The sequence below is a fragment of the Pinus tabuliformis genome, chromosome J (assembly GCF_031772625.1).
Source record: "Pinus tabuliformis cultivar Carrire ecotype Pingquan chromosome J, CPIR1, whole genome shotgun sequence".
NCBI lineage: Eukaryota > Viridiplantae > Streptophyta > Pinopsida > Pinales > Pinaceae > Pinus > Pinus tabuliformis.
In genome coordinates, this window is record NC_142295.1 from 394,026,729 (window position 1) to 394,054,627 (window position 27,899).

The 27,899-nt window shown below is 35.5% G+C and overlaps 1 pseudogene; it reads left to right on the forward strand.

Moving 5' to 3' along the window:
• Positions 1–2,324: 2,324 nt before the first annotated feature.
• On the forward strand, positions 2,325–25,089 carry LOC149227440 (large ribosomal subunit protein eL8y-like; annotated as a pseudogene).
• Positions 25,090–27,899: the final 2,810 nt, after the last annotated feature.

A 27,899-nucleotide genomic window follows, 5' to 3' on the forward strand; every position in this document is an offset into this window, starting at 1 on the left:
TTGATCTTGCTCAAAATCGATTAAGCTTCCGCAAGTTTGTTTGTAGAAGTAGATCAAGTATTTTGCTTTAGTATATTGCATTATCAGGTGAACTACAATGACAAATTCTACATGGTTTCAGAGCAAAGGCATTCAAAACAGAGAACAATATACAAAGAAGGGAGAAGTTCAAACTTTGAAGTTCCTAATTATAGAAATTGAATTCTTATCACGACTCAAATTTCACCAATGGCATTCAACAGTTTGAGACTCGAGTATGCCCTGGATGGCAGCTCGAATTATATAGCCTGGAAGGATCACATGGAATTGGTATTAGAGGACAATTTTTGAAGGAATTCATTAATCAAGAAGTCCCCAAGCTAGCAGCAACTAATGCCCAAGAATTGGCACAATGGAAGGAATGTGTGGCTAGAGCAAGGAGGATTCTTCTAGAGAGAGATCGAGACCACATTGTCTCGAGTCTCCATGGGAAGGAAACACCGTTTTCAATGTGGAAAACATTGAAGGATCTATATCAGAACAACAGTGATTAGAGGAAGCTAGTGCTGAAAGGTAAGCTTCGGAAAATCAAGTGTGAAAAGGGCGACACGGTCTCTACATATCTAAACAAGCTCACCACTTGTAGGGATGAGCTTGGAAGTGTAGGAATCACGACAGCCACTGATGACATGGTGAGTCTTGCTATCCTCGGTCTTCCTAAGAGCTTGCATATCTACCAAGACTCTGTAAATGGAAGAGAGAAACTGCTAGATTGGGAACAAAAGTGGTTGGATCTGATGCAAGAGGAGATAAGGAGAAGCACTAGAGATGGTTATTCATCAAAACATGATGATGAAGAAAATCTAGCCTTAGAGAGTAAGGCGAGGAAAGGGAAAGGGAAGGCTTCCCATTCCAAATTGATTTCTTCCCATTGAGAGAAGGGGAAGGTACTAAAGTAACGAGTGAATATGGATGAGGCACCTCAGGTTCAATAACCACAAGTAATAAAATTCCTAACTCAAATGTTTTTTATTTTATCTTGATTATGATTTTGACAAAGTCAAAATGTTAAATATTACAACATCTCTACCATACTAGAATCGAGAGCATGTCATACACAACAATTAATTGATAACATAATATATTTCCTTTTTTTTTTCAAATTAGTTTATAAATATAATTATTTAAAATATTTTTTGGTAAAATGGAAATATTTGGTTATTTTAATTATATTTAAAAAAATTATTAAAGAAATTAACATATTTACATCATAAAGCATTCCCCTTTGAAATCAACTCCCCCAACTGCCACTGTGTAATGATCTGCACCATTCGACTAGACAATTGGAAATTTTAAGTCCCTTAGATTAATAGTTAAGAGAAAAAAAAAAAACCTTAATAGTTAAGTTAAAATGGGCGTTCTCCAACATTTTTACAACATTCTCTTCATGGTTTTTTCGTCTTGGTGACCAAGAAAAACCACAAGGAGTGTTATGATTTCGACGGTGCTTTCAACTTCAGTTTGAGGATGCAGGCTTCAAATTCAGTTTAAGGTTACAGGGTAAGGAAAGTCGAATCCTTCATTCATGCAATATTTTTTCCTTATGCACAATGCTTTGCAACTTCTGCAATGCTTAATAGGGGGGGGGGGATTTGGGTTTTTTTATTGCATTCATTTGCTTCGGTAGGCTGCAAAACTCTTCAACGAAGGTTCAACAATCCTCTCATTAGATTTGAGTTAATCTGCAATCTTCGTATCTAATGATGCCTGTCATGGATTTTAACTGGTTTTTTTAATGGCAAAGATTGTTGTAATTTTGACACCCATTGAAGTAATTTTTCCCTTTATTTTTTGTTGGGAATGGTAGGATTTGAGAGAGAACTTTATATGTGTACTATTCATTAGATTCTCTGATGTTTAAATCTCTTTGGCTATGAGGTTGGTCTTATATATCTCTTCTAAGTATTTTTTTTCTGGTTTTGGGATGGAGGATACAGAAGTGGTTGCATCTTCTGTATTTGATGAACAAAGTTGCTCTGGTATTTATGCATATAACTACTTTTCTTGGAATATTTTCAATGATGGTCATTTGCATCCGCTGAGGGTTGGAACAAATTTCTCTGCAACACGGTTCTGAGCATTGAACTTCAAGCTAATTGACAACCTTACCTATAACAAAACCATGTTCCTTTCTGGGTTTATGCTTGCTGAATGATTCTGAAAGAGCTCTTTTCCAAGATTTAAGCCCTCATTGTCTTTAGTTTAGTACCTACAATGAGGAGTCCACTAGATTCAATTATAAAAAATTTAGGGTAGTTTTGGATTCCTTCTATGATCCAGAATGAATGACGTGGTTCAAGTCTACTCAGGTTTCTTATGTTCAACACCACAGGTAAGGGTTTTCTTTATTTGTTTCAATTTATCCTAGTTGGTTTATGAACTAAAGGAATCTAACCAATGTAATTTCTGCTTTCAGTCTGAGTGACTGCATAGTGGCAGACCTTACCAGTGAAGGAGGAGAACTTGCCAAATTTCCAACCCCTGTTGCTCCGGGTTGGTTTCTGAACCTATTTTGAAAAAAAACTTGCTATTAGAGTTTGCTAAGCTCGAAGAATATTTTCTTCTGCATTAATCATTATGGGTTCTTTTTCTTAGCATGTTGAGTTTCTAGTACTGCAACCTTGAGGGCTTTGAAGGAAATGGCCACGACCTTCCTCCATCTCAGTCCTTTTTTCTTTGTTCTTCTTGTCATTACAATCACACAGTGCATTAAAAATTCACGTCGTCCTGCTACAGATGGGAAGAATAACTACGGGAAAGGGCTTCCTTAATTTCTCAAACTTCTACTATTTATGCAGCTCGCTCTTCCCGAGGTTTTATAATTTATGAAGTTTCGCTGTTATTGCTTGTTTTGTTTTTTCGCCCGGCTATACATAAACTTAGCTATAGTCTTTTTCCCTGTTTTCAAATGGGTTCCAACCATGAAGCTTCTATGGCTCAGGGTTATATTGTCTACTTTTAATTCGCATGTAATAATCCATGGGGAAGAATGAACCCATTTTTTTTTGTTACCTAAATTATAATGGAAGGACTAAGCCCTCTCGAGGGTTTTTGGTCAATTATTCGACTTAATGTTTTCATCTAGATGGAATTTAGCTAACTATAATTTCTGACTACTCGTAGTTTAATGATGAAATTATGTAAAAGAGAAAATGACTTTTGCTTGTTTTATTTATAGTACATTCATAAGTCTGCAATGAACTAGAACTACTTTCTTTCTTTTTAATGAAACATAACATGATTTAGCTATCAACTTCTATTCTTGTTTCAGAGTTTTAACTTGTAAATTAATTCAGAGTTTATTACAGTGAGTAAAATGTTTCCTCTTTCCATAGGTTTTGTTTCCTAAAATCGGTACAAAAATAACTTGAAGAGTAATCATTATTATTTTTCTTCACTCTCTGCTCTTCCTATGAATCAATTAAAATTGGTTGAGGTCCTGAAGGCTTGCAACCCCCATGCACAAATCTAAATTACTTTTTCATCATATACACCAGGAAAAATTTGTAATTCCTTGTACTGGCCATCATTGATAATAACACAAGGTCCATCTTAACTCATGATTTGAGATGTGTCCTGCTGAACTTGCAAGCGAGGAGGGTTGGTCTGGTAAGGTCTTAACTAAGCTAGTTATACAATGTCTTTAAAAATCTTAATTGAGCTTAGTTAAAATGCTTGTAATGAGGTCAAGCTCAACTTAAGAAGGTATGGTCCACCTGTTTTCCCAGCCAGCAGTAACTCCCATCCAGCTGGATTCAACCATCGTGTATTCATTTCTTGTTCCAACACTAGGCCAACAAGCAAAACCTTGAGATAGATATTCATGCTTAAGCTTGAAAATGACTAGTAAGGCATACAGGTAATTGGAAGTCTTCAAGAGCACAATGAAAAGAAGAGCTAAGTCTTCTGACACATGGAGGAGGTTCATGTGGATCAGATCATCTAATGATGTTATGAACCAAATTTAGAGTATATTCCATCCTAACTAAGTGTGTGTAGGGCTAAAGGTCTAGATCTAGTAAGTCATGAGGAAATATATAGACCTACCCTCAATTCCAGATAGTCATGAGTGTTCGAGATGGAGAATGCATGCAGGCAACAGTGTTTATGAATACGGTGTAGAGAACGAGTTGAGAACGAAATATAGGAGCGCTCAGGACACTCACCCAAGAAAAGAAGGCCCAAGACGTATTCACTCTGACCCATTCAAGATACTCTATATCTATCTAGACCGATATATACTGATCTCTATCTCAATACTCTACCGATCGATACTATAATCTCTACACCTATAGATAGATCTATCTAAATATCTAGAATCAATCTCTACATAGCTAAAATGGCTACATAATCCATGTTCATTGTATTGCCCCTCTCATCTCTACTAATGTGGGACTACCAATATGTGAAAGCCATAATTCATCCTTCGTCCAATCCAATGTCGTAAATGCGGTATAACTCACTCATAAAGTAAAGGTAAGAGTAAGGTTGTTGATTGGTCCTGATTACTTGGTTATGCTTGAGCCCAAGAAACATCCTATTAAGGTACTAGTATCAAATTTCTCTTTAGATGAGTGAAAAAGCATTCAGATTGACAATTAAAAAAATTTAAATATGGTTTTGTGCATCTATGTATTCTTTTGCATGGTACGTGTAAATATGGTTTTGGTCATCTCTATAGTCTTGTGCACAATATATGTGCATTTTTCAGCCTAGTAATCATAAGGTCCTAACTAACTAATAGGTTATCCTTCAGCTCAGGGAAGGTCCCAGTAGAGTTACCGTATCAAATTCTTCATGAACAGGGCACAAAACTATAAGGATTGTCATTTTAAGAAATGTGATTTCTCATGCCTATCTAAATATGGTTTTTGGGCATCTCTGCATTCTTTTGCTTAGTATGTGTGCATTCTATAGTGAAGTAGTTGAACATTTTTGGTTTTTATATATACAGACATTAACACAGAGATCCATATTTGGTTTTAACTTTATTATGTACACGCAAATTAACACAGAGATCCATCTTAACTTAAGATTTGATGTGTCTTGCTAATCTTGCAGGCTATGAGGGTTGGTCTAGAAAGGCCTTACCTAAGCTAGCTCTATAGTGACTTGAAAAATCTTAATTATGCTCAGTTAAGATGCTTGTCATGAGCTCAAGATCAACTGAAGAAGGCATGGTCCTAATTAATTGGTTATACTAGAGCTCAAGAGAGATATCAATAGTGTCTTAGTATCAAATTCCACCTTCACTGAGATCAAATGCATTGAGATTCACATTTTAAAATATTTTAAATATGGTTTTGGGCATCTTTGTAATCTCATGCATAATATATATACATTATGCAGCCCAGTACTCAAACCCTTGTGTGGTTTTCTGTATATGAACAAATTAACACAAAGATCCATAATAGGAGGGTTGGTCTCAATGTTCTTACCCGATTTAGATTTTCTAAGGGACGTATTGACATGAAAGATCTTACTTGACTCCGTTAAGGTCCATGTCATTAGTTGGAGCTTAATTCATTAAGTGTCCTTGTCCCTCTCAGCTAAGGTCCTCCCTCACCTGGTCTTAGTGTCAAATTCCTAATCAATCATGAGAAAATTATTTGGGCAGATATATGATCAAGGCACAACCCTACAACAACCATCGAGAAAGACAAATCAGTTTACACAGATATGTTCAAGCACATAAACTACAAATCCCCATAGGGCTTTTTGAAGGTCTCCATATGTTTCCCCTGTTGTTTCCGGCCTCTCATCTAGTAAGGATATGTTCAACTTTTATAGTCTTAACTATTGTTGTGTGTTTTTCTATGGTCAGATTTGTTTGAAACATTCTCCTTTGTAGCATTCCCAGGCAAAGCTTGTAATAGCCCCGACGAGAGAAAGAAGATTGCTACCTACAAAAGGTCACCTGTGTCAAACAATCCCAGAGTTGCAAATCCATAGAGGCATATGTAGAGCTCATTTGACAGCACTCAATCACATGGGTTTTGGATCCCCTCTTCTTGGAACTAGATATTCATGTGCATTTCCTTCATACTAGGTTGAACTACTGTTGTAGATTCACACTTATTTCACAACAATTGTATTACCAATGAGTATGCCCTTCATATTACCTTCAATTGTTGTTAAAGATTCACACTTATTTCACAATTACTGTACTACTACTTCTTCATTAGTTCACTTGTTAGCTTGTCATGGAGTTGATTCATTCAGCTCGGGAAGAATCCATATTGAGGCTAAGCCTTCAAGTTGTATTTCACAAATCCCTAGTCATACTATACAATCTTGAGTAGGTTGTCAAGAATCATCATACATGACTACAAGCTACCACTGATTACAAATTTTCTTTTTCTATCTATCTATGCTCTTTATTTCTTAATGATTGGTGGTTATGCTGGATTTAATTTTACTAGTCTTTGTTCATTTCTTAAAACATTGTAATGTTAATTCATACGAAGTTTTAGCTACCAGTGCCAGTGTCGAAATTACAATATGTGTGTTCATATCACGTTATTTGCATACCTGTATAACATTAAATATAATGAAGCTAAACAAAGTACATTTAATGGTGTATTTAGTCGTAAGGATTTATTGGTTTCTATTTTTTTTAGTTTTACAATAAAATTTCAGCATTTCAAATGCAGATTTCCAAAATATTCCAAAATTTAAAAATCTAAGATATTCCAAAATTTAAAAATGCAGGATGAAGTAAACGGTTTCGCATAACTTCTATCTATTAGAACCATAAACTATTGATTAATATAATTAGTATAATTACTAATAAAATTATAAAAATAGAAACATTTAATGGTGTATTTAGTCGTAAGGATTTATTGGTTTTGATTGTTTTTAGTTTTCCTATCAAATTTCAGCATTGAAAATGTAAATTTCCAAAATATTCCAAAATTTAACACAGAGATCCATCTTAACTTAAGATTTGGTGTGTCCTACTAAGCTTGCAGGCTAGGAGGGTTGGTTTGGAAAGGCCTTACCTAAGCTAGCTCTACAATGTCTTGAAAATTCTTAACTTTTCTCTAGATTCTTGTCATGAGCTCAAGCTCAATTGAGGAAGGTATGGTCCTGATTAATTGGTTACACTTGAGCCCAATAAAGATGCTAGTAGCATCTTAGTATCAAATTCCACCTTCACTGAGATCAAATGCATTGAGATTTACACTTGAAAAGAATTTAAATATGGTTTTGGTCATATTTGTAATATTGTGCATAATATATGTACATTCTGTAGCCCAGTAATCAAACCCTTGTGTGTTTTTTATATATGAACAAATTAACACAAATATCCATAATCGGAGGGTTTGTCTTAATGTTCTTACCTGATTTAGATTTTCTGAGGAAGGTAATGACATGAAAGATATTATTTGACTCCATTAAGGTCCATGTCATGAGCTGGAGCTCAATTCATTAAGTGTCCTAGTCCCTCTCAGCTAAGGTCCTCACCATGTATTAGTATCAAATTCCTAATCAACTATGAGAAAATTATTTGTGTAGAGATCTTAACAAGGTGCAACCCTACAACAACCATTGACAAAGCTAGAGAAGTTTACAAAGATATGTTCAAGCACACAAACTACAAATCCCCATATGGATTTTGTAGGTCCCCATTTGTTTCCCCTAGTGTTTCCGGCCTCTCATCTGGTAAGGATATGTTCAAATTTTATAGTCTTCACTATTGTTGTGTGTTTTTCTGTGGTCAAAGTTGTTTGAAACATTCTCCTCTGTAGTTTTCCCATGCAAATCTTGTAATTGCCTGGTTGAGAGAAAGAATACTACTACTTACAAAATGTAACACCTGTCAAATAATCCCATAGTTCGATATCCACAAAGATGTAGAGCTCATTTGGCAGCACTCAATCACATGGGTTTTGGATCCCCTCTTCCTGGAACTAGATATTCATGTGCATCACCTTCATATTAACTTGAACTAATGTTACAAATTCACATTTATTTCGCAATTGTATTACCAATGATTTTTCCTTTCATATTACCTTCAACTATTGTTACAGATTCACACTTAGTTCGCAATTACTACAATACTACTTCTTCATTAGTTCACTTGTCATCTTGTCATGGAGTTGATTCATTCATCTCGAGAAAAGTCCAAATTGAGTCTTAAGCTTTCAGGTTATATTTCTAAAATCCCTTTCGTCATACTATCCAATCTTGAGGAAGTTGTCAGGAATCATCATACATGACTATAAGTTGCCAGAGATTACAAATTTTCTTTGTCTATCTATCTACACTCTTTATCTTTTAATGCTTGGTGGTTATGTTGGATTTATTTTTACTGGTCTTTACTGGATTCTTAAAAGCCTATAATGTTAATTCATACAAAGTTTATTGTTACAAGTTATAATAACAGAGATTCTATTCTACAAATTGCTTTTCACATTACATTCTTTTTGTGGATATGGGTAAGCAATATGATCTTCCAGTAAAGAATAAATTCTTGTGTGTAGAGTCATTGGGTTTACTATGGTAATGATCGTAACATTTTGCAGTCTTTTGTTTATTGGCCTATGGTTTAGTGGTTGAGTGGTTGCGATAGGGAATCACCATGTTAATGACCCAATGTCAAACTTATATATCAAAGCCCTAAATTATAAGTTGGTTGAATTTTATGAGATTTATATGCAATATTAATTCAATAATTAATAAAAAAAATAGTGTGAAGCCCCCTAAATCAACTTTTGTTTATACAGCGTTAGAATTTCAATTCTGCTACATCTCTACATCTCATTTAGATTTTCCCATTCCCATGTCATGATTGTTCCTCAATTTATGCCTTGGAGCGTTTCCTTTACAACATTTGGTGCAAATGCAAGTATAAATTTGCAATTGAAATTGACACTCAAACATTTAAAAGTTTATTTTTTCAAATTTAAGGATTGTGATAAGTTGTACTCTATTTATTACTAGCCTAGATCCATCTTAACCTCGGATCTATCAAGCGCAAGAGGGATCAAATTTCTCCAAGTGCAAACCTCATTTTTAGTGCAAAAATTCAAGAAAGGTTTGCACCTCAAGAGATTTGATCTCTCTTGATACTTGATAGATCTAGGTTTAAGATGGATCTAGGCTGGATTCAGTTGTGTACGATCATAAAAAATTTGTTGAACATCTAATTATTTAGATCATTTTAAACATGCTAAATATGTCTAAGATTAATTTGGTCAATTTAATTTTAAATTTTCTTAGCTACCTCAGTTTTTTGACATGTGAGAAACTATTAGTAACTTGAATGATAAAAAATGATGAAATAAAAATTTTGAGTGCAATGTGACAATGTAACAATGTCGAATGATAGAAAATGTGAATAATAAGAATGTAGTCAATTACAAACAATATTCTATCCAAATAAATTTGAAACTATTTTCTTCTACAGTTCTTATTGCCACGCCTATTAATTTTTCCATTTTCTCATATTGATCATATGAAAGAGTAGTTGAAACTATAGACTATTCAAATATTTAACTCAATCTACTATAGTAAACATCATACCTTGTCTTTGTTTCTTTCCAATATTAATAGTGGTTTTCTCCAAAGTCAATCATTGTGACTTATGGAGTGTTGAACCCCAAATAATTTTCAATGGTAGTTATTTTCTATTACCATGTTTGAATGCAAAGTGATTAACAATGTTGAATGATGGAAAATGAGAATAATAAGAATGTATCCAATTACAAATAGTTTACAATTTCAGGAAGAAAACATTTTAAGTGAACATTTTATTTAGGATGAAAATTCAACTATTGTATTTATGGTTGAGTTATTGTAACACATAATTCATTGCACGTTGTGAATAGGTTTTATGTGCTTATATTGAGAGAGAGTGTGTATGTTTTAGGGGTGAGAAGGAGAGACAAGGGGAGATAAAGATATGGATGGAAGGGGGAAGTGAGGGAAGAAGAGAGAGGAAAACATAAGGAGGGAGGAAGAGATATAGATATGGAGAGAGAAGTGTTAGAGAGAGAGAATGGGAAGAGAGAGGGAGGGGAAAAGGGAGGGAGAGATAAATAGATAGATATAGAGATGTGGAGAGACTGTGTGTATGTTTGGGGGATGAGATAGAGAGATAAAGAACGAGAGACAATGGGAGATAGAGATATAAATGGAGGGGGTAGAGATTTTCTTACACTAAAATCAATGCACATTATTAATCTAATTACTTTGAAATTAATGTACATTATACATATAGTTGCATCAAATCAGAAATCAACATCTACACTAAAATCAATGCATCTAGTGCAAACAATCAAATAGGATTAGAAATCAACATTTACAATGAAATCAATGCATCTAGTGCAAGCAATCAAATAGGATTAGAAATAAATATCTACACAGAAACGAATGCATCCAATGCAAGCAATCAAATAGGAGTATAAATCAACATCTACACTGAAATCAATGCATCTAATGTAAGGTATTAAATAGGATTCAGAATTGACATCTAAACTTAAATCAATGCATCTACTGCAAGTGGTCAAATAGGATTAGAAATCAACAACTACACTGAAATAATTAAATCTATTTTAGTGAAAAACCAAAATATTCATGACTTTCTAAATCTAACTTCTATGTTTGTATTTGTCTATGATGTGTCTCTTTCTTCTTCCCTCTCTCTCCACCTTCCATTCTGTGTTTATCTCCCTCCCTCACTCCTCTCTCTCCCTCCCCTCTCTCCCTCGTCTCTCTCTCTCCCTCTCCCTCCCTTTCTTTATCTTTCTCTTCTTACCTCTCTCCCCGTACCATCTATATATATACCTCCCTTCATATCACCTTATTTGTCTCTCTATCTCAACCACCTAAACACATCTCTCTCTCTCTCTCTCTCTCTCTCTCTCTCTCTCTCTCTCTCTCATATCTAACTCTATTCCTCCCTCCCTCTCTTTGTCTCTCTCTTCTTCCCTCTCGCCCCCTCCATCTATATCTCTATCTCCCTCTGTCTCTCCTTATTTATCTCTCTATATCATCCCACAAACATACACACTCTCTCTCCATATCTATCTATATTTATATCTCTTCGTCTTCCTCTCCCTCTCTATCTCTTCCCATTCTCTCCTCCCTCTCTCTTCTACCCTCCCTACCCCATCCATATACATCTATATCTCCCATTGTCTCTCTATCTCAGCCCCAAAAAATACATGCTCTCTCTCTCTCTCTATCTCTCTCTCTCTTTGTCTCTCTCTCTCTCTACCTCTCTTTGCTACCCTCTCTCCCCCCTCTATCTATATCTCTATCTCCCCTTTTCTCTCTTTCTCACTCCCAAAACATACACACTCTCTCTCCATATCTTCCTATCTCACTCTCCCTCCCTCTTCCTCTCTCCCTCTCTCTCTCCCCCCCATGTCTCCCCCTCCCTCTCTCTCTTCCCTCTTCTCTCCTCTCTCCCTCATCTCTCTCCCTTGTCACTCCCTCTCCCTATCTATCTTTCTCTCTCTATGTCTTTCTTCCCCTTCCAACTCCATCTCTCTCTCCCCCTCTCTCTCCCTTCTCTCTCATGTCCTCTCTCTCTTCATTCCTCTCCCCCCTCTTCTCTCTCTTGTCTCTCAAGTCTCTCTCTCTCTCTCCTCTCTCTCTCTTCTTCTCTCTCTCTCCTCTCTCCTCTCTCTTTCTCTCCCACCTCCCGCCCATCACACACACTCTCTCTCCACCCTCCAACTCTATCACTATCTCCCTCCCTCTCTCCTCTCTCTCCCCCCCTCTCTCCTTCCATGTCTATGTCTCCCTGTCCCTCTCTTCCCCTTATTTCCTTATCACTATCCTCTCCTTTTCTCTATCTTCCCTTGCCTCCTCTCTCCCCCATCCATCTTCATCTCTCCCTTGTCACTCCCTCTCTCTCTCCACCTCTATCTCTCAATCTCTTTTTTCTTCCCTCCCTCTGTTCCCCCCTCCAAATCCATATCTCTATCCCTCCCTCTCCTCCTCTCACTCCCCTCCTCTCTATCTTCTTTCCTTTCTCTCCATGTCTCTCTCACCTCTATGTCTCTCTCCCCCACTCTATTCCCCATTCATCTCACTCTCTCTCTTAAATATGATCACATTGTATTGCATTTAAGAAAGTATCTAAATTAAAAAACATAATTGGTTGTAAAATATTAAACCTATATTTTGGATCAATCATGTCAAAAAAAATTCAATAATAAAAAAATTAAAAGAATCATGCACTATCTTTCCTGTATCCCTGTTAGTCACTTTGATTTCTCTCTTTGCTTGGATCCTTAGTTAAGATGCATCTATCCTGGTTTTTTATAATATTTTCACATATGTATAAACAAAAGTATTCTCAATTTTAATTTATTAAAATCTCTATGGGAATATTTCTAGTAGTCTTGAGGATGGAGGGTTTAGAGATACCTCAAAATTAAGTATAACCTATTTGCTTTTAGATTTAATTATGCAGTAAGGCGTTCCTCTTTGAAAACAATCCCCCCAACTTCCACCCTATACTATTTTGCGCCATAAGATCAAATGATAGACAATATTCATTCCTCTTTGAAAACAATCCCTCTAACTGCCACCTTGTACATTTTTGCACCATCAAATCAAATGTCAGACAATTGAAAATTTGTACACTGTCTGATAAATACTTAGTAGTTGCGAAAATTGAGGGACACTACATAAAATAGATGTTATAGACATATTTGGGCACATCAACCCCAACTTATATTTCTATGTATTGGGGTTCATCAACCACTAAAATAGTTGTTTTATGCCCTAAAGGAACTAAGTCATCTGAATGCCTCATTCCCCAAAAGTTCCATCTCAAAATCATCCAGAAAGTGCCTAAAATGAATCATTGTTGAAATCTCTGTGTTAGGGTGCTATGCATAGCAGGTGCTACATTGTCAAAGTGCCATGCATCATAGTTTGGCCCTCTAGTAGGTGCGACGGGTGAGGTAGGACAAAATTTCAGGAGAGTTTGAGATTTGGTTGCTCATGGAAACTTCTAGAAATGTTTCTTGTGCCATTTTCCCCTCTGAATTTGCCAAAGGATGACTAAGGGAATTAGGAAACCACCTACAATTCCCCTCTTTCATGGAACCAATTCCTAAAAGTAGAAAGGAATTCATCATCCCCATTGATGACTCAACCTCCTGCAATCATCTATAAAAGGATCTCTCATCCAAGAGATCATAAGGCTGAAGTATTCTGAGTTGTAAGGAAGTATTGCTAGTTTCAGTATTGAGGAGAGAGCATTGTGTTATTGTTGGTATGTTCTTGCTGATTCATGAGGTGAAGAAGGCTGGAAGTTGGGAGGATGGCACTGGATCACACTTCTTATGGGTTGTAATTCTCCTTGCTATCAATAAAGTTCTTCAAGATTTTTCCCAATTGATTATGTTAAGTGTAAATGCATTCATTTGTTTATTCTGATTCTATGATGTTTATGCTGTGATGGATCATTATTCTTTGACAGGTCTTTGTTTCTATAGCTATGCAAGTACTCTCCAAGCGTGTTAAGTACAGGGAGGAGTTATGGGATCGGTCAAAGGAGAGGGAGATCAAGTGAGGATTCAAGTGAAAGTTACAGGTTGGTCCCTCATAATCTCTTTCTTATCTATCACTCATAGGAAAGATAGTGAATTTCTTTGATTGTTGTTTCTAGGTTAGCTACAACCTGGAGGGCTAGCATTTCTTAGAAATACTAGTTTTCCTAGAAACAATAGCCTAAACAGTTACGGAAAAAATGTATACATCCCTTCCTCCCTCAGACGTAAATAGATAATTCCTTTTAGCTTTGATTTTCTAGAGAATTAAAATCTCTACAGAAATGAAGGAGGGTTATTGTTGGAGGTATTATTCTATGCCATTGTCTAAGTTTTCATAGTCAAAATCCTATGGAGAAATGAGCATTGAACACAAAACCTCTGAAATTTGTGGAGCCTTCCTCCCTTAGACACAAATAGATAATTACTTTAAGCTTTGAGTTGCCAGAGAATTCAAATCTCTACAAAAACAAAGGGGGGACCTTGCGTCAATATTTTCCACTGGTGAAGGTCTATAATATTTGTAATTTTATTTATTTGTTTTAATCTTTTGTAATTATTTTGAAGGCGAATCAATTATTCGTCATACCAGAACGTTCTTAGGCCCATTGTAGGCACAACGATGACTTTCCCAGAGTTAATGATAGTGACCCATGAAGTGATGAGGTTTATCTGTGAATGGACATTGTGGATCACACATGTTTGCAGGAGAAGTAATTTGTTCTAGGCAATCTGCATAATAATCTTATGACAACACTGAAGCATACATGATACCATTGACGTTACTCAAATATGCAGGTGGGAACATAAAAGTTTTTCATAATGCACAAATCATTCCCTCTATATCTGCTCCCGCAGAAAAAGGATTATTACTTTCATCAAAATCCATGATCTCTATTTTTTTCTTATGCACACAGATTGCGAATGTGATGACTTAAAATAAATCAAAGAAAAATTCAAAATGCAATGTCGTTCTTCGAGCTTGATTCCTACCATGTAGCGAAAGCCCAGAGCTTTGTATATGGAATGAAACTTTAATTCTGTAATTTCAACCATTTTTCCACTATATTAGTAATATTGTCTGAGATTATTTCCATGTTTGTTATTATTAACTAGCCAACTATAACTATAACAACATGAACAATTAGTTATGAATCTAAATATGGGGCCTTTTTCATGAAATATAAGCCTAACTCTATGAACATAGGAACCATCATGACATATTTTCAATTTGCAAGATGTGTTTTGTTTGAAAATATCAATGCATTTTTAATTTAATATGTATGTGCATGTTGGATGTTCTTTATTTTTTCATATAGTTTACTTAGGTTTACAACGATTAGTTTTATTTAACAACTTTAATACATTTCTAACCATTAATATGTATGTGCATATAGTACTATTTCTTAGTCTTTTTTAAGTATGATTTATGTTTATAGTTAAGGTATTTTTAATTTATAATGTAATTAAAGTATTAAAATATTAATTTTGTCCTGATGCAATGTGATTTTTTCAAGAAGTTTTTTCTTAAATCATGAATCACAAAAACCTCTCATCTGAGTATTAAAATATGATTAATATTTTTCTTTATGATTAGTTTATGGGGGATTGAAGTTTGGCTTGCGGTTATTAGCCAACATTCATTGAAATTTTATAATAATAATAAAAAATTAATATAGTTATTGAAGGATGGATTTCATCAATGTGCAACTATAAAAAATAAATCATATTTATGCATTAATTTACAATAAACATCAAAACATGGTATATGTCAAATTGTTGAAATTAAAAAAAAATCATTTACTTTATATCAATATTATTACTAAAGTATTGGTAAAAGGAAAGATTCAAAACAAAGTATGCATAGTTAGGAGAAAGGTTTACTCTTTATACCTAGGGCAATGCTTAGAAAAAATGGAGGGGGTTGATGTGAGGTTGTAACTCTCTAGGTATTTCCTTCCTAAGTCACCAAAAATATTATCTCTAGTTTAAAGTCTAACATCAAGGAGGAAGTCAATGCGATGATTTTAGCTTTATGCATTTTTCTTTTAAGAAACAAATTAATGGGCACTACTTTTTTGTCATTGCTGGCATCTAAATTTGTTTGAAATGTGCGATATTAATTCTTATTAATTAGATTTTATGACAACAGTTGTAGATGGAAAAAGCTCTATTTTTCAGAGCTTAAAGTATGTATCTTCTCAAGGTCCAAGTCCAACAAGGTCAATGCCTTGTCAACGCGGTAAATTCATTACAAAAGGGAACCCTATCTACATAGGAAATTGCATAGTGAGGAAGACTAGTGAATTTGATTAGGATGACCCTTGTCTACTATCTGACCAACACTCATGTAATCATTTTGACTATATTGTGACCTATTTATATCACTTGTATATCTCTGAGAACTATCACAGACATAGGGAAAAAAATTTAAGCCTAGTGAACTATTTCCCTACTGATAGACTGAAGTATTTCCAACTTGTCTGTTTTAGGATTGAGAGTCCATAATCACATTGTTTGAATGAAACTAGTAGTTTCTTTCTGGTGTTTGCTCATAAATTTCTGCATTGTTCTCCAAATTATCTGCATTAGAAATCCTAGTAAATCTATTGATGTGAAAAACCTCTTGCTGCATAAGCTTCCCTTTCTCGCATGAATCGACATTTGGATCTTTCTTGCTCCATAAGCTTCTCTTTCTGGCATGAATTGACATTTGGATCTTTATGTTGGAATGACATAGTTGTGTCTTTGTTTACCTCATCTGGGTGATATAATGGATCCTCCCCTTTTTGAGCATGACTACCCAGTTGCTCCCTTTCTAAATGCATTATATGCTCATTTTTGTTCTTGTCATGCCCTTTGTTGGAATTTACTCAAAACTTCTTATGTTGAGTTCCTTGTGCTTCACTTTTTCTCCAACAACTCTGCTCCTTGGATGTGAGCTGGAAGATTCAGTCAAATTCAGTTTTAGAGTCACATTGGTGTTTTTTTTCTCCTAGATTTTTATGTTTAAACATAAAATGCATAAGAATATTGATTCTCAAAACAATTGTATCCTATGTTCCTCAACAAATTATTTTTATAAGATTTAACATAGCTCTTTCTTTTTGGGGTATTCCTATGTAATCCTCCAACAAATTATTTCTTCTTCTCAGTCATGATAAGGAATATTTGTGTGTGTGCAGAGTAAAGTTGAATTAGTAGTCATTTCACATGATGTTGATCCAATTGAGTTGGTAGTATGGCTTCTTGCACTTTGTAGAAAAATAAACATCCCATATGCAATTGTTAAGGGCAAATATGTCTTGGAGGGGTATGTATATTTATAATCTTTGTTAACTATTTTTGTTAAATTGTAAGTAATATGTGATTACTTCTCATGGGAAACTGATATGTAGAGCTTTTGCACTAAGAATTTTTTTGTTGCAGATTGTGCACAAAAAACAACAACAACCTTGTGCCTGAATTTTGTGAAGAACGAGGACAAGAAGGAATTTAGCAATATTGCCGAGGAAATAAAGGTGTGCATAAGCTATTATAAGTCATTATTCTTTATCTTTCCAAGCTAGAAAGGAAAATCTAAATCACATGCATTCGCACCAACCTACTATATAATAGTATAGGGAGAATAGTGAATGGGCTTGATTTTAAGATGTCATTTCCCCTAGAAAAAATCAAACTCGATCACCTCTGTAAAACTATAAAAACACTTGACTAACAACAACTATTGTACAAGAAACTAATGTGTAAACATCCTTTAAAACTGAATTATAGAATTAAAAGAAAACCAAAAATTATTAACAACAACTAAGTTGATTTTTGTAGTTGTTTGGCCATAATTAGATAGCTTCAATGATGAGGGAATGTAAGCCTAACTTGTTGTTGGTGAATTTGACTATTTGTGAGCTTGATTCATATTCATAAAATATGACTTAGGAATATGTTAACGTGGCCCATCAACAAAGCCGAACAGAGTTTGACTCAAGGGTAAGCTTTCAAGATATTTTCATACTCATAATAGCAAAGAAAAATGTTAAAACACCTGGAAATAGATCCTTTCAGTTCATATTTATTAAGTAGAGTATCTCAATCAATTCTATATTTTGTTGAATTAATTGGGTAACATATGAATATGGTTTTATTGATGATTACCATATAATTTTCTTTTGACCAATGTTTGACAAATATGAGAAATAATTGTTGTGCATGTTTTTTATCATTGTGCTCAAATATAGATCATTGTGTAGCAACATTTTTTTTTTCCAAGACCACCTTGAAGTAGAATTTTTCTACTTTTAAGTATTTTTGGTATTTTAGTTATGAATGAATTATGGTTTTTTTCCTTTTATTTTGAAATGATCTTTAAAGGACTGATGTATATTGTTAGAGTAGATAGAGTAGTTGCATCTTTTATTTTCTATTATCTGTGGTTGTTTTTTTACATTGTGTATTGGTTGATCCCTTTCGCTTATACTTTTTGTTTTAATGTAGTTGTCAACCTTTTCAAGATGATTAAAAAATATAGGCCAGAAGATAAAGTTGCAGAGAAGGAAAGGCTTCTGAAAAAATCCTAGGGTCATGCAGAAGGGAAAATTGTTGTGTTTAAAATAGCAACAAGAAATGCTAAATATAGAAATGGTAAAAATAGCATTGATATAAATAGAATTTCGAGATACATTCCAATTTTAATTAGAACCTAAACTAAAATTGATAATTAAAATTCGAATTTGATCTTAGCAGTTGTTTGAAAAATAATTAATTAATTCATCTTGAGTTAATTGGTTGGAGAAAATCAAACATGAAGTCTATGTTAAGACATGCAGTAGTTATCCCATTGATTGAGGAAGTTATCACTTAATTAAGGAGATCAGGATGAGTTGTACTTTGAGCTGTAAATAGTTAGCTCAGTTAACTGAATTAAGTCCAGTTAAATTAGTTCCAACGGTTTGTGGAACTGATTGTGAGTTCAGTTAGTTAATGCATGCATGCATGTAACTTGTGTACTTCAAATAACTGAATATTCTCTCATAAATAACTCATGCATGTCAGTTTAGTCAGAGACCCAGTTGAGATCAAAGGATGGGACAGTGTACTATCAGTTGCAGGAATATTCCCTTGACGATATCTCTTGCATGCAGAAGGAATTCATTCCTTCAGGATTGCGCAGTGATTTTTGAGTTTGGTGAGTTGTGTGAGAGGTGAATTCACACAGATGGCAGCCACAGGACCCAGGAGAAACTGCAGAAGGAAATAGGAGGCTTGGAGGACTGAAGGAAGGCATATCTTGTGTCTATTATGTCTATGATCAGCACTGAGGGATTGTACTCAGAGTTGGATAGCTTGTGAGATAAATCTTTGTGTAATCCGGAGATATTTCCACTTGTATGATATTACAGATAGCGAGGTTTTTAGCTGAGGCTTTCCCTAGAGTATTCTTCTGTGTTCATGTGTGATTGATTTCTTATTCTCTGTTATATGTGTTCTATTTGATCTTGCTCAAAATCGATTAAGCTTCCGCAAGTTTGTTTGTAGAAGTAGATCAAGTATTTTGCTTTAGTATATTGCATTATCAGGTGAACTACAATGATAAATTCTACATGGTTTTAGAGCAAAGGCATTCAAAACAGAGAACAATATATAAAGAAGGGAGAAGTTCGAACTTTGAAGTTCCTAATTATAAAAATTGAATTCTTATCATGACTCAAATTTCACCAATGGCATTCAAACAGTTTGAGACTCGAGTATGCGCTAGATGGCAGCTCGAATTATATAGCCTGGAAGGATCGCATGGAAGTGGTATTAGAGGACAATTGTTTGAAGGACTTCATTAATCAAGAAGTCCCCAAGCTAGCAGCAACTAATGCCCATGAATTGGAAAAATGGATGGAATGCGTGGCTAGAGCAAGGAGGATTCTTCTAGAGAGAGATTGAGATCACATTGTCTCGAGTCTCCGTGGGAAGGAAACACCATTTTCAATGTGGAAAACATTGAAGGATCTATATTAGAACAGTAGTGATCAGTGGAAGCTAGTGCTGAAAGAAAAGCTTCGGAAAATCAAGTGTGAAAAGGGCGACACGGTCTCTACATATCTAAACAAGCTCACCACCCATAGGGATGAGCTTGGAAGTGTAGGAATCACCACAGCCACTGATGACATGGTGAGTCTTGCTATCCTCGGTCTTCCTAAGAGCTGGCATAGCTACCAAGACTCAGTAAATGGAAGAGAGAAACTGCCAGATTGGGAACAAATGTGGTTGGATCTGATGCAAGAGGAGATAAGGAGAAGCACTAGAGATGGTTATTCATCAAAACATGACGATGAAGAAAATCTAGCCTTAGCGAGTAAGGCGAGGAAAGGGAAAGGGAAGGCTTCCCATTCCAAATCAATTTCTTCCCATTGTTGGAAGAAGATTGACAAATCGAAAGTGCGATGCTTTCATTATCATGAGGTGCGCCATTATGTTTTGAATTGTCCACAAAAGAAATCCAATAAGGGATCCTTGAAAGGATTATATTGTGAGGCATTAACCTCGTAGTTCAAATTGGATTTCACCCTACTCAAATGCATGGTTTCATCGATGGTGGGATGTGTTTGGTACCTGGATAGTGGAGCCTCATTCCACATGACTAACAACAAGAGTTTGTTAAGTACCTTGGAGGATAAGGGCCTCTAGATGCACATAGAGATGGGCGATGATGGAAAGTACTGTGTTTCAGGTGAAGGCACAATTTTGTTTCAGAGGTAGCATGGAGCTCCTCTCACCATGACTAATGTAAATTATGTGCCTGGTCTAAAGAAGAACCTAGTATCCATCGCTATGTTGAAAGACAAAGGCTATGATGTAGTCTTTAGTAAAGGAAAGGCATTCCTGAGGCACATCGGCACTAGACAGACCAAGAGGATTGGGATTCAAGTAAAGAATCTCTACAAGTTTGAGGTAGATGATTGTGCTGCATTGAGTTCCAAAGCAGAGTTGGTGCAAAGCAAAGATATTCGTGAGCTATGGCATAGAAGATTGGGCCACTTGCACCATGGGGCCTTGAAGATCATGCAACATATTTCTACCGGACTTCCCAAGGGTAAACTGGAGCAAGTGGATACATGCAAAGGTTGTACCTTGGGTAAGTATGAAAAATCTATCCTTTCAAGATCGAGATAGTCGAGCTGGATCAATACTGGAGTGAGTTCATACATATGTGTGTGGACCATTCTCGAAAGCCTCCACTGTTAAACGAAGGTACTATGTTATTTTTATTGATGATTTTTCTCGTAGACGTTGGATCTACTTCAAGCAGAATAAGGATCAAACCTTCTCAAGGTTTTGTGAGTTCAAATCCTTGGTTGAGAAAGAATCTGGAAAGAAAATAAGGGCCTTGTGAAGTGACAATGGTGGAGAGTATGTCTCTCAATAGTTTAAGGACTTATGTGTAGAAGAAGGAATTAAACGGGAGTTGACGACATGCCATGACCCATAACAGAATGGGCTGGCTGAAAGGAAGAACATAACGATTGTGGGAGCAGCTCGGGCGATGATGCATGAACAAGGCCTACCACTTCATTTGTGGGTTGAGACATGCAATATAGTAGTATACTTGTAGAATAGAAGCCCGCATCGTATACTGGGAATGAAGAAACCATAGGAGGCTTTTTCTGACAAGAGACGAGATGTGAGTCACTTCAGGATCTTTGGCTCATCGATATTTTTCCATGTTACCTAAGATGCCCGGAAGAAGCTAGAGTCAACAGCTGAGTTCGGGATACTTGTGGGGTACACTGATACACCCCACAATTATCAAGTGTTCTTGCCTACCAGTTTGAGGACAGTGGTACGCAGAGATCTGAAGTTAGATGAGCAGAAGGCCATGTGAGTATCCCTTGAGAGGGAGCTCAAGTTGCATGCAGAGGAGGAACTTTTGGTTCCTAAGGAGGAGGAGCCTCGGACTGATATGGAGTAGCTACTTGTAGAGGATCCAGGAGTGGAGACATCCACTCATGCAGAGTCTTCTAGAGATGGGTGGAAACACTCAAGGGAAGTTGAAAGATTGATGATGGCTGTGAGAGAGAATGTGGGACAGCCATCTTCTCAACGTAGACAGAGGAGGTCACCCGAGTGGTACACTGGTTACATGGCCCTGGTTGGGGAATGTATATAGACTGAATCATCTTCCTTGGAGGAACCAGTGTAGCAAACAATCTGGGTTGATGCTATGGTGGAGGAGTATGTCACCATGGTTTGGAATAGTTTTTGGGATGTTGTTCCAAGACTGGAGGACAAGTGAATGGTGAGTTCCCAATGGCTTTACAAGGTAAAGCAAGCAGCTGATGGTAGTGTTGAGAAACATAAGGCAAGGTTTGTTGCCCATGGTTTCTCATAGGTCGAGGGATCGACTATGATGATACTTTTGCTCTTGTAGCAAGGTACTCATCTATCAGATCGATGTTGGCACTATTAGCACAGATGGGTTGGAAGATCCATCAGATGGATGTGAAGACAATGCTCCTCAATGGTAAGATTGAGGAAGAGGTTTACATAGAGCAGCCGAAAGGTTCTGAGACCTTCGATTGTGAGTCGCATGTGTGTCGACTCAAGAGAGCTTTGTACAGGCTGAAGCAAGCACCTCGTGCTTGGTACACCAGAGTCGACAACTATTTCACCGGGTTGGGCTTCATAAAGAGTGAAGCAGATGTGAACCTATACCACATCATGGTAGAAGGTAAGCCATTGATCATTGTTCTTTATGTTGATGATCTGATATTGACAGGTGATGATCAGTTGATCAAGTCTTGTAAGGAGGACCTTGCAAGAGAGTTCGAGATGAAAGACATGGGTCTTATGCACTACTTTCTAGGCATGGAAGTGTGGCAGAAGGATGGGGAAGTGTTTGTGTCTCAAGGAAAGTATGCCAATGAGATACTCAGGAGATTCCACATGGAGAAGTGCAAGCCCATGTAGACTCCTCTAGCAAGTAACTGGTGGAAGGAGGATGCCACTTCAGGTGAGGTAGTAACTGCTACTATTTATCAGCAACTTGTGGGTTCATTGATGTATTTAGTAAACACATGACCAGATTTGTGCTTTGCCGTGAACTAACTGAGTCAAGATATGGTTCAACCTACTAAGTTATTTTGGAAGGCAGCGAAGCATGTGTTGAGATACCTCAGAGGCACATCTCAGTATGGATTATGGTACAAATGGACAAAGGGAGTGAAGCTTCAGGGCTTCACAAATGTAGATTGGGTGAGGAGTCCATCAGATCAAAAGAGCACTTCAGGAGGAATTTTCAACCTTGGTTCAAATTCAGTTTCTTTGTATAGCAGGAAACAAAGGTCAGTTGCACTTATCTCAGTAGAGGCTAAATACATGGCTACCAGTCAAGCAGCATGTGAGGTTATTTGGATGTGGAACTATTCTAGTTGGATTGTTTGATCAGAGGATGGATCCAATTGTGATCTATTGCGATAATCATAGTTGTATCAAACTCTCTAAGAATCCAGCATTTCATGACAGGTCCAAGCACATCAATATCCAGCATCATCATCTTTGAGACTGTGTGGTGAAGACGATCATGTTGTTGCTATATGTTTCGACCGAGGAGTAGGATGCAAATAATTTGACTAAGGCATTGTCAAAATGCAAATTCGAGTTCCATAGATATAGGATCGGGGTGACAGATAATCCCTTTCTTGTTGAGAGGCAGTGTTGGAAATAGAAATAAGAAATGTTAAATATAGAAATGCTATAAATAGAATTTCGGGATACATTCCAATTTTAGTTAGTCCTTGAACTGAAATTGAGAATTAAAATTCGAATTTGATCTTAGCAGTTGTTTGAAAAATAATTAATTAATTCATCTTGAGTTAATTAGTTGGAGAAAATCAAATATGAAATCTGTGTGAAGACATGCAACAATTATCCCTTTGATTGAGGAAGTTATCCCTTAATGAAGGAGATTAGGATGAGTTGTACTTTGAGTTGTAATTAGTTAGCTCAGTTAACTGAGTTAAGTCCAGTTAGATTAGTTCCAACAGTTTTTGGAACTAATTGTGAGTTCAGTTAGTTAATGGATGCATGCATGTAATTAGTGTACTTCAGATAACTGAATCTTCTCCCATAAATAACTCATGCATGTCAGTTCAGTCAGAGACCCAGTTGAGATTAGAGGATGGGACATTGTACTATCAGTTGCAAGAATATTCCCTTGAGGATATCTCTTGCATGCAGAAGGAATGCATTCCTTAAGGATTGCGCAGTTATTTATGAGTTTGGTGAGTTGAGTGAAAGGTGAATTCACACAAGTGGCAACCAGAGGACCTAGGAGAAACTATGCAAGGAAATAGGAGGCTTGGAGGACTAAAGGAAGGCATATGTTGTGTCTATTCTGTCTATGAGCAGCATTAACGGATTGTACTGAGAGCTGGATAGTGTGTGAAATAAAGCTTTGTGTAATACAAAGATATTTCCACTTGTATGATATTACACATAGCGGGGTTTTTAGCTGAGGCTTTCCCCATAGTATTCTTTTGTGTTCTTGTTTCATTGATTTCTCATTCTCTGTTATATGTGTTCTATTTGATCTTGCTCAAAATCGATTAAGCTTTCGCAAGTTTGTTTGTAGAAGTAGATCAAGTACTTTGCTTTACTATATTGCATTATAATGTGATCAAAAGTGAGAAATTATACATGTTGAAGTGAAGAAACCTATTGTTATGAAATATGTAATTAATCAAGTAACCTACCTAATTGAGCAAGTATTACAATTGTAATTGTAATTGTTTCTCTAATATGCATTTTAACATAGCTCTTTGTTTTTGGGGTATTGTTATGTATTCCTCCAACAAATTATTTCTTCTTCTCAGTCATGATAAGGAATATTTGTATGCATGCAGAGTAAAGCTAAATTGGTAGTCATTGCACATCATATTGATCCATTTGAGTTGGTAGTATGGCTTCCTTCACTTTGTAGAAAAATAAACATCCCATATGCAATTACCAAGGGCAAACATCTCCTTGACGGGTATGCACATTTATAACCTTTATTAACTATTTTTTAGCATGACAAAGTTCACATAATCTTGAATTGTAACTAATATGTGATTAATTTTCATGGGAAACTAATATGCCTTCTGCACTATGCATTTTTTTATTGTAAGTAATATGTTATTACTTTTCATGGAAAATTGATATGTAGAACTTCTACACTAAGCAATTTTTTTTTTGCAGATTGTGCACAAAAGAAACAACAACCTTGTGCTTGACTTATGTGAAGAATGAGGACAAGAAGGAATTTAGCAATATTGTTCAGGAAATAAAGGTGCACATAATTTATTATAAGTCACTATGTTTTACTCATCAAACAATGCCACATAAAATCAAAATGATAAATTAACTCTTCTTGCAGGCTAACTACAATGACAAGTTTGATGAGTATCGGTCACAATGGGGTGGTGGAATTATGGGAACCAAATCTCAGGCAAAAACAAAGGCCGAGGAAAAACTTTTGGCCAAGGAACTAGTAAAGAGGCTCGCTTAAGAATAAATCCTCGGAATATTTGTTCAATGTTGAAATTTTTATTGGATTGCCTCATGTAGTTTGTTGCAATTTGATTTATAGGTATATTAACATAATAAAGTTTGTACTAAGGAATTCTCTAAAGTCAATTTTAGCTTAAGGCTTAGAAAACTTGTCCATTTTTCAACTAGATTAAATTGTTGAGTAAACAATATATCATACACATTCATTGGCCTTATGCATTCTCTACAACTTTTTGTATGTTGTGATGATGATATCTTCATTTTGTCTTTTGTTATGTTATTTTTGTTGATATATATTGCTATATAATTTTAAGTGTCTACATTGTTTAAATACACATGTAGCTATCTACTTTTGGTTTTGTGTGCCTTCTTTTCACGTGCTAAGAACTATATACTCAATCTTGTAGCATGGGTTTATATGAACTTTCATATATTTTAATTTTTGCACTATGGTAAAAGTATCTAAATTGAATGACATTTTCCTTTCTAACAAAAGTATCTCGATTGAATGAAATTTTCCTTTCTAACAAAAGTATCTCCATTGGATGAAATTTTCCTTTTTAATGTTTTAGAATTTCTTGGTCCTTGATTAGAAGATGGTTTACCCTAGCATGAAATTACTTGAAGGCTATATGTTTGATTCCAAGACATTTTTTCTTTCTTGAGATGGTCTTATTTTTATTAAATTATATCTTTTTTATTGTTGAAGGTCTTTTGTCTGCATTTTGGAATAATAATTAATCTAATAATGCTTGCAAGTCTTCTACACCTACTTCCAATATGTTGAATGAGAATCTAGCCTGACATTGAGCTATACTTTGTTAATTTAGCTATCTTTCCACTCATTTCTCCATTGCGAGATGTCGTTACTACAACATCCTTCTTCCAATACTCTGGCCCTTCCTTCAACATTTCAAAATCTCCTTCTAGGGCTAGTTTGGCTATTGGGACAACCTCTAGCTACTCAAAAGATTGATATGTAATTTTCCTACTCTTCTCGAGATCTGAATTCACCACATTTAACTGTTGCAGGGCTTCCCTTTCCTTGATATTAGCATGATCCACCTGGGCAAGGACCTTTACTATTCTTTTACTTGCATGTTCTTCAACCCCTTGTGCTTTCTTGTATAGAAATTCATACTCTTCTTTTGTAATTGACACATAATTGTCATTTGATTTCATAAATGAAGCTCATTTTCTTTGTCCAGAAGAGCATCTTTGATAATAGAAATTTCCATATTAGCACTTTGTGCATCTTCTTTTGCTGCAACAATCTCAGCTTCAGCTTCTTCAATGGAATCTAATAATTTAGTTGCACTTTCTTTGGTTATGTTAACCTCAACTTTGGTGCATCACACAACTTCAACTCAATATCCTTAACATTGATCAACTATTTATTCAACAATTGAACCTCTTCATTAGCCTTACTTGCCATTGCAGATGCTTATTTGGCTTCAAATTCCCATTTTTGCAATAGTAGCATCATTTTCATCCTTAACCATTAAACATGATGCATATGCCAACTTGAGAGCCTCTTTTAGAATCCCTATTTGGCTACAGTGTCCTTAGAATCCATCTCAATGGAGAGGTTTTTCTGGACTCATTGAAGCTCTTGACTTGCATACTGCAAGAAAACCACATCAAAAGCATGTTGTCTCTACAAAGTTTGAAGTTCAGATTGTCGACCTTGATCCCTATTCTGAACAGCCTCAATGGTGTCCTGCTCAAGCTCATTGGTCGACAACTTCTCACTCTCAGTTTTCTCCAGTGCACTCTTGTCAACCACAAGAGACTCACTCAATCTCACATTGGCTTCATTTAATTCCCTCTTATAAAGAAGTGTACACATTCTCTAATAACTAGAATACATAATGGCATTCAAACTACAACCGAAGATTAAAAAATTGCATTCAACGCAAAACCCAAAAAGCAGAATTGCAACCAACAATCAGGGAAAATGTTAGGGGCTAATATTTGCAAGTGGGCTAATTTTCTATGTTTTCAAAAAGATTATTTGCTAATTTCCATTTTTTGTAAAAATTATTCGCCCAATTTTTATATCATAAAATTAATTTACCTTAAAAATCAGCAAAGTTTTTGAGAGACTATATAAAATCATTATAAATTTGAATATTTTTACAAACATATTGCTAAACATTTTATATTTTTCATGTTAGGGACTAGCAAGATTCGCCAAGGTTTCTAAAGTTTAAGAGAAATTTCCATCCTTAAAATTTTCCTTGACAATAATACTATTGAGATGCAACAAATCGATCCAACAAAACTGCCCAAATGAATAAATAAATACAAGAAAAATTAGCCAAATATGAAAAATAGGATTTTTTTTACGGAAATGTGCATTAAGAGAATTTATAGTTGGGCTCGCATTCATATTTTTTTCACCTGTGAGTTGTTGAACAAGCATAAACATTTGACAAAAAATTGCTAAAGAAGAATTAAAGTTTGATTGGAATGTTATACATTGAAATCAATTTTGGAAAATGCCATAGGATGTGAACCCAGGGATGAATTAAGACATCTAGGAATAATGCTTGGCACATTTTTAAGGTTAAAGTCTTGGCATAATTCTGAAGGTAATTCCAAAGAGTTGTTGCAAACAAATACAAAGATCTTAACTTATAAATCTGAAGAAGTTTTTGTGAGTTGGTAATGTCTAAGCTTTCAACTATCCCTTGGTATGAGTGAATTCTTTATGCACAGTTTAAGCTTATCCAAGACAAACAATAAAACACCAATTTTCATCCTTTCTTGAGACTACTTTGGAACATTTGTTCTACAAAACTACAT